We start from the raw sequence: 8,792 nt of genomic DNA on the forward strand, positions 1-8,792 counted from the left end.
AAATGATATGCTATCAATAATGGGGTTGATAATAAATACAGATTCCTAATTTTGTGTGTGCACTGACCTGAAAATCATGTAGCATGAGCTCTGTTGAGTCTGGTTACTGAAAGTGTGGTTGAAGCCACAAGCTCTTTGGGACTTTTGTAAAGGTGTGGAAAAGTGCCTGATAGGTGATTTAGAAGAATGTTATTTGAGCTCTTTAGGGCAAAGGACAAAGGCTCAATCAAGAGCCATATTTCTCAGACCACAAAGGCATGTTAGAGGTAATCAACTTGTGCATTTGAAAATCGTTTCCATTCGTTTGCGGTGCCTTGTCTTCTTTTGATGGCAAAAGCCAGATTCAGTTGCTCTTTTATGAGCAATGTTGTTGCTGCACACCTGGTTTTTCTTGTTATACAGTAGGATAAGTAACAGTACATTAACTGTGTTTGCATTTGTGCACGTTCTTTTATAGTACAGTATTTGACAACCACAAATATGACTTACAGCACTCCTAAACCTTTTGAAAAAATGAATTTCCATTTTTTTTAGATTACATTTCCAGTTCATGGTTGGTCAGTGTTTTTTTTTACACATTTTATGGGTTACTCTCAAAGTAATTTCTAATTCGGGAATATTTTAAATATGTGCATAAATAATGCATGTATTAGTAACAATCAATTGTTTCATTGTTTTTGTAAAAAAAAAATTTTTTCAATTACAAATACAATCAAAGTTCTTGATATTTCCAGTCCTTTTCAGTAACTGTGGGGAAATCTGGACTTACCAGTAAATGTAGCAGACACCAAGTCAAAAAAAAAAAAAGCATGGAGGGTGTTCCCATTTTCATATTACCTTGAACTTCTGATGTAATCAACCTACCTGGCAGGTTAACTAGTTGGCAGGTAACTGTATAAATCACAGTAATTAAAGGGTGTGAGCATATCCATAATTATATGTGTGTGAGATAGAAGTACAGATAGGAATAAATGATATTTCCAGCATTTTGCAGAATAAAACACCATATCGAATATATAATAAAAAACATATGATTTCAAAGTTTTACTGGACCTTATATTCTTGGTTGTGGGAGAGAGAGAGAGATTGATAAATGAATTGCATCTCCGACTCAGTACTAGGTTTTTTGGGGCGGGGGGTCTGAAATGAATCAAGCAACTAGTCCCAAAACTTTCAGAACATTTGATTCCATTGGCAGCCTGCAGATGGTGTGTTTCTGGTGCACATTAAACTGATCAAAGCAGCAGTAGTGTGTGGAGCTCACAGTAGCTGTCATCCCTTGTGCACAAGAACGAAGCTATTCTTTCAGGTCTCAGTTGTGGGCCTGTCCGGGGTAGACTGGAGGGCAGTGTTTATACAGCTCAGTCCTTATTGGCTGGGTAAAAATTGTTCCCCAGGGTGGAAAACCCGCTCACAAACAGGCACTTTGCATTGTCACAGTGCAGCAGATCATTGGATATCTGGCTGATCTGTCAGTGGGACCTCCAAACCGAGAACAGGAATTTTCCATGTCAGGCTGGAGCACTAGCTGATTAGAGCTCCACAAATTCTGTGAAAGGGCCTCTTCTGGGTGATCACAATTATGATTGTCTGTTTTTCCCGAATAAGTGTGTTATATCATACATATTTTCTATTAATGGCTCGTATCCCTAATCAAATGATCTCAGATGAGATTTTGCCACCCTGTCTCTTTCATTGATGAAATAGAAATAGCAATGGTTTTCTGTGCCAGAACATTCACAATATACAGATATACGTCAGTCTTGTACAAATGTGTGAAATGAAATTGATTCTCAAAACAAAGCAGAGCTATTATAAAATATGTTCTGTGATTTTAAAGTACAGCCCATGGCCTTTTTATGCCCTGACTACTCTTTGTAGATAATCACTACCTGTGAATATCTTTTTTTTTTTTTTTTCAGCATGTGTGTACTTGTGGCTAGGAGTAATTTTTCTACATTGCACAACTGTCTGCTCATCTCCCAACCCTTCCAAACAAGAGATGAAACACTTTAGATTCAGAAGACACACATTGTCTGTCTGTCTGTCTGGTTTCTTTGTATTTACTTTGGAACAGATTCTAGAATAGATTTTATAGCATGAGGCAATTAAAGTATGTGTGTGTGAGGTTAAATGGGAAAATGCTATTTTTGATTTTCTTTTCTATCGAATCAGATGAATAATAGAATCTGGCATTTCCACAAGAGAACATTGGATTAAATCAGAAGTAAAATGTCAGTAGAGAAGAAACTGTGTGTTACTCTTCACACATTTGAACTGATGAATAACTCGATTTGTTGATTTGGCATACAAGTACACATTTTGAACTGAAAGTGAGTGAGTGGGTGGTTAGTTTCCACATATTTTAGGATGCTTTTACACTAGTGAGTTTTTGTTTTAAAATGAATATCTCAGAAAGAATCATCATTTCTATTCATTTTCCATTGATTTACTTTCAGCACTGTCTGTCAGTGTTTTCTCTTTTGTGATCGCTGTTCTGACTCAGAGGAAGCCCATTTGTTGCTCATATGTGTCTATAACCCACCCTGTCTCCGATGATTAACGTCCATCACACTTCCACGTTCACAAGAAACCCAGAAAAACAGAAATATGAACCTAATAAACACGATTACGACAATATATGATTTGTATATGATTTTCATGAGATTCTGCCTATTTTCTTAACAATACAGGGTGTGTTTACTTGAGAAAAGCTAAGCAGGCGTAGCGATTAGCCTGATATAAGTTATAAATAATATCAGCAACATTATTTGGCCAAAACACACATTAGATCGCAAGCAGAAGTTATAACAAACACTCAATGGTGGTTTTCGGTCATGTAGTGTGGACGGAGATCTTTTGTGAATTGCCGTGGAAACGCCAGTATGGATGAGGAACACTTTCATTTTAAAAAGCGGTTTTAAAACGAAAAAGCACTAGTGTAAACGTAGCCTTACATCTATGGGGGTCGGATGCTTGCATGCTGCAGCCTCCCTTTTGAGCCACATCTCTGGGCATCGGTGTAACACACACATCGAACACACCCAGTGTTTTTCCTTCATTAACCTGTTCAAAATATGGTACTGAACGTCAAGACACGATTGTATCGAGGCAGTTCGGTCGGTACCTAAAAAGCATCAAACTTGATGCACAGCCCTAGCAACAACTGTGTTGAAGACAGTAGGTGGGATTTAAGTATAGGTGTCTGACTCTTAAGAACAGTAAAGCATGTTTTGTTATGTCAGTGTATAGTGGTTTGAGGTTTCACAATCTACTGTTTATCAGCCAAAAATTGTGCCACTAAAGTAAAGATGTGGTAACATTAGTGGATTGTCAGTAGTGAAGCTTCACTTCCAAACCAAGCAGCTTTATATTGGTAATCACTGCAATTTTGCGTGATGAAAGTTCACAATTCAATGTATCCATGTAGGGAAATATCCTCACATTGTGTCCCTCACACACAATGCCTCATCACTCAGATTCCTATTGGTAACACTGCATTTTGCCCATGAAATTTTCCCATACAAAGATAAATGTGGCCTTTTACCTTTGATAGCAAATCCCCGATGTGGCTGATTTTCAGACCTCTGTTTTAAATTCATTCAGCAGTGGAGGTTAAGAGCCTCTAGGCATAAGACGTGGTTTTTTTGAACATCACCACAAACTTGTAGCAGACAGTGAAGTGAAGGTTAGGGGTGAGAAAGTTTAGCATTTTGTAGCGCTCCATAAAAGAGGTCTTTCTCAGCACTGGAAAAATCCTGCCTCTTGCACCTTTAGTTTTCCTCTTCCATGTCCTTGTTGGTTATTGGCTTTTAAAATTCATTTTGAATGTGATACTGAGAAAACTGAGGTCTTTAGTCATGTCTATAGAGACCCCAGACAGGAAGCACGCGTCACACTAGATCATGACAGTGAATCTCTCGTAATGTAAAGATCACATTCTAATGAGTGCTCTGGGTGTTGTTGCAGATCCTGAGTAAAGGAGCCATCGTGCCATCTGAGCCCCCCCGTCTAAGTTCAGACGGCCCAGTCGTCTACACCATCCACCATGAGGAGCGCCCTGAGTATTCTGGGGTTTATGGAGTAAGAAAATGATGAGATTTAATGCGTGTTATGTCTTCTCCAGACCAGCTTGTGCCAAAAATCATTTCTCTTCAGTAGCTTAACTCCAGTTGAAAGAATAAGCATATAGTACAGATTCAAAGTTTTTCTTTGAAAGAAATTAATACTTAAAACGTACATAACACACACAGTTTCTGCCAATCTCATGCTAATCTTGAGTACCTATAGAGGAGTATTGCATCCTTCCGAAGAGTCTTTTGCTTTTTCAGATTTATAGAAGACAGATAAAGTTTTACGCTTCTCTCCGTCGGCAGAGCTAAAGAGTCTCGAGCACAAGCAACTTTTTTGTAGCCTTCGTCTGCAAGCTGACATTGACAAAAAATAAAATGGGAACAAAAACTTTTGACTTAAATTTGATTTAATTTGTTTATAAAACATTTGGCAGCAAAATGCCGGGAACACACTTGCACAACTCTGTTGCTGCCCAGAGAAACAAACTGCATCCACTGCTCCCTCAACGCTGGGTTCTTTGGGAAGCTGAACAAGGTTATCTCTCTCTCACAACCAAAAATCATGTGACACTGAAGACTGGAGAAATAGCTGCTAAAAATTCAGCTTTGCCATCACAGGAATAAATTACATTTTAACATACATTAAAATAGAATACATTTATTTTAAATTGTAGTAATATTTCAGAATATTACTGTTTTACTGAATTTTATTATGAAATACATGCAGCTTTGATGAGTACTGCCACTTTTGAATAATGGTGTAATACATGGACAAATCCCCCAATGCATTTCAAATAAAAGTTATAACATGATGTGAACTTAATGCACGCGTAAAACAGAAAGTGTCCGGGTTTATATTTCCTGTCTGTATCGAGTTCTGATAACATTTAACAGAAGGATTTCAGGAACAAGTCTGCTTAAGTCAGTCTTTAAGCAGGCTTCAATAGACCTGAGAAAAGCTTTTGTTTTTCACCCTTTATGTCTGTGTCATATCCACACCTTTTGTGGGCAATTTCTGTTGACATAAAGAGCTGGATCAACCTGCTCTGCCAGAGTTCGAACACTTTCCATCCGTTTTGTGATCCATCAAGTGCATGTCTTAGTTTTGTTTACATCGTAAGCTAAAGGGGGATCTATTTTGAACTACACCAGGCTGTCACTGTTTGTAATGGCTGGGGTTCTTACTCTGAGATGATGGAGACTCAACATGATAGATGAACTAAAAATGATTCTGTAGAAATACAGGAATTGGATATGGAAAAGTTTATGCTTAAGAGAAGTAGTTTCCACCAAAAGTATTTTTTTTAAAAACCTTCAAGATACAAAATGTTAAATGTACTTTATATTTTCCTTCATTACAATGATTTTTTTTTTTTTTTGGCACAGTTTCCATCCTGCAGCCAGACGGCAAGTGTACTTTAGGGCTGTTTTGTTAAGGGTAGTATATCAGGATGTCTTGTGCCTGTGAACATTTCCAAAGACCACAAGCTGTCTGCCGTAATTTGAGTATATGTTCCTCTGGTTTCAGTGCAAGTTTTTTGGCTTGGCTGTATGTGTGTGGGAGTTTGTGAAAGGCAGTGCTCGCCGTGTGTTTATGTCTGTGAGGTAACTCTTATTGTAATGTCAGTCTTCACTCCTCAAACTGCTTAGATTGAGAAGTCTCACATGCTACAACAAGCAGATTTGGGAACAGTGTGAGGACATGGACAAATAAAGGAGTTTATTCTCCCTGAAAGAGAGAGCAAAAAGGAGAGAGAGGGAGGTTTTACAGAAGGGAAAGGGGAGGAGTTTTCCTCGGCTGAGTTGCCACAGTGACAGACAATCTCAGTGTGTGTATGAGTATCTCACAGGGTGTTTTGTTTTTTCCTCTCACATGCTGTCAGCAATACCGTGGAGGTTCTTTGGAGTCTGGCTGTTTTCTGATTAGCGTGATCCCTTAGGACTGAAGACTGGATCAGAGGAGAGCTGCTGTACTTGTAATAGTGCAGATCTACTACGGGTAAGTGACTCCGATTGAACATTTAGTGTCTCTGTCTCTTTCCACCTGTCTCTGGAATTCTGCCTGTCCACTCACTCAGCCTGCAGTCACAGCTCTCCATGCCCGAGCAAGTCATCCTGACAGTTTGTTTCCCCCACTTTTTCTTCTGCGTGCCTTTACTGTGTCGTCCCCTCTCTGAAATAATACCCCCCCACTCTCTTTTTTTATAGTTGAAACTCTGAATAACTCGGAATAACTTGGACTTCTTAAAAAAAGAAATATGTAAAAGTGTATTGTATGTAACTGGTCACAATTCCCCGGACCCCATCCCCCAGGTTGAGTACCACCGATATAATGTTGAACCATCCTTATACTATAAAACTGTTTGTTCTGTACTAATATAAACTTATTTATGTGTCCATACAGAGAGTGATAGAAGGTGTGAGTGTTGTGCTGGAATGTGTGTGTGTATGTGTGGGGGGCTCAGTATTTTTGTTTTAAATAGCCTTGTTAAGACTTTGTGTGCCGTGACTGCGATAAGTTCACACACCATTAACCTCACACACATAAAGAAGACCTTTCTTACATCAGCTGGGTCAATGAGGAGTCCAGATGAATGGCTGCTGAACTTTTAGACGAGGCAGGATGAATGTGACGTTGTTGATTTAATAGCACTGCAGACCCTGTTTGACACCTCAGTCTAACGGCTTGTAATATACACTGGTCTTGCATTCTTCAGTTTTGGATTCTCCTCGTCATCTGTCTGCTATGTTGCACAGCTGATGCCAGAGACTGTCTTTTATTATTTCCCCAAGTCCTGAACTGACAAACATAGGTCCCCCATCAGTTCCATGTTACTCTGGACTGAGCACTTTTGAGTTTCTGCTTGTATTCATATGGGTTTTAATGCTGAATTGTTTGTTAAGATGATGCATTGGCCCAGATATGAGGATCAAATCATTAAGAGGGTTAGTTGGTAAGGGTTTACCGCTCTGAATTATGTTGAGACCCCTTTGAGAGCCCCTAGTGTTTGTGCAGAGTGGTGCCGTCACAGCTGGATGCGTCTATGCACTATAGATGAAACTGAAGCTATAATGTCTGACCCAGAGGGCACTGAAATTGTGGGAAAAATCCAGTTTATGTCTCTCTGTCCTGACTTCTTTTCATCACTCCAAAATGAGAAATGAATCTAATTTGCAATACTGATAATATTTTGGAAAGTGATGTGTATATCTTACTCAGTGAGATGTATTTTTTATGATATGAACTTTGTTGCGGAGAGATTGTGGAGACACATGAAAGTATTTATGTTGTTTGAAGGCATTTGTTGGACTGCCAGCACACCAATTGTAGTAATTACAGATTGGCCTCAAAGTAGATGTGTACGACCTCTTGACATTTTTATCAGTGTCATGTGGGCAAAATAAGCACTGCTTGGTGGAGCCATTGCAAAAATTCACAGGGCCAAGACAAAGTGTTTATAGATGGGCCCCCTCTTTACCACAGAGGTCCCACCCATCTGCTCGCACAACTGCTGCCTGGTATTAGGGGTGATTATGAGTCTGTTTTTTTGCTTGAACAGAGAGGTAGAAAAAATATGGACAGGCACAGGATATTGGAGTTTGTCTGTACAGGACAATAGGGAATACATTGCTCTTAAACTTCAATTTCCTCTGCTGAAGCTTCAATTATCTGCCTTCTCCAATCCCAGTACTCATGTGCTTATGCATTGCTTAGACGCAGATATAAGGAGAGACTGAAAAAATTGTCAGTTAGCGCTAGGTTTTCTAGAGAGGTTTTCTGTGATGCTTAGATGCTTGGATCTGGATTGTCTGGTTTTCATAACCTCAGGTTAAACTCTTCACTTCTTTATTCAAATCAAAAGCATATCTTCTCTCGTAAACATTCTATCTCTTGGAATATCCTGTGTTTCATGTTACAATTACGCGAACAGTCTGGTGATTTCCCCATTGATGGTATCTAGAAGTCTCATTCGGTTTGTATAACATGTTGGCTGTAGGTGAATCCTTTGGCTTAATGAGGAAGATCAAGTGAATTTATAGAACTGCATGCAGCTCCAGATAGGGTTGGGTGCCGAAACCCGGTGCTAATATGGCACCGGTACCTATGGAACCGGTATGCACTGAACCGAATCAGAGCGCAGATTTTGGTGCCTCAAATGCCTGAGCAATTGATTGAAATATTTGTCCTTGTTCTCCAAAATGCCTTTTTTTTTTTTAGCGGGACTATAGCATTTAGCGCCATAAACTGTACACAAATTTGCGATAATCTCAGAATCAGTCAGCTTAAATTTCATCTGAAAATGGCGGCATTCCGGTCTTTCAGTGCGCTCTTCAATCAGCAGACCACGGCGGACCAGCACGAGCGGACTCAAACAGAAGCAGAGGACACACAGTGTGTGTTTATCGACAGATTGTTAGAATATCTGTATCTGTGCAGTTCTTTGTCAAAAATACAGTTTACAAAAGGTCACGAGGGAGCAATCGGTTTCTACTGTAAAGTTCTCGCTCCATTAGGGCTGGGCGATATACAAAAAAAAAGATATCTCGATATTGTCAAATTTTTTACGATATTCGATATATATCTCGATATGTTTGCATTTAAATAATAAAAAATAAAACATGATTTTCTTTTGCCCGTTAAAAAAAAAACATTTAGATTAAACAGCTAATTTAAGCAGTTAAAAAATCTAGACCAAGAGATCACTTACTGCTTTTTAT

Source organism: Carassius carassius, chromosome 2 (genome assembly GCF_963082965.1).
Source record: "Carassius carassius chromosome 2, fCarCar2.1, whole genome shotgun sequence".
In the NCBI taxonomy this organism is placed as follows: domain Eukaryota; kingdom Metazoa; phylum Chordata; class Actinopteri; order Cypriniformes; family Cyprinidae; genus Carassius; species Carassius carassius.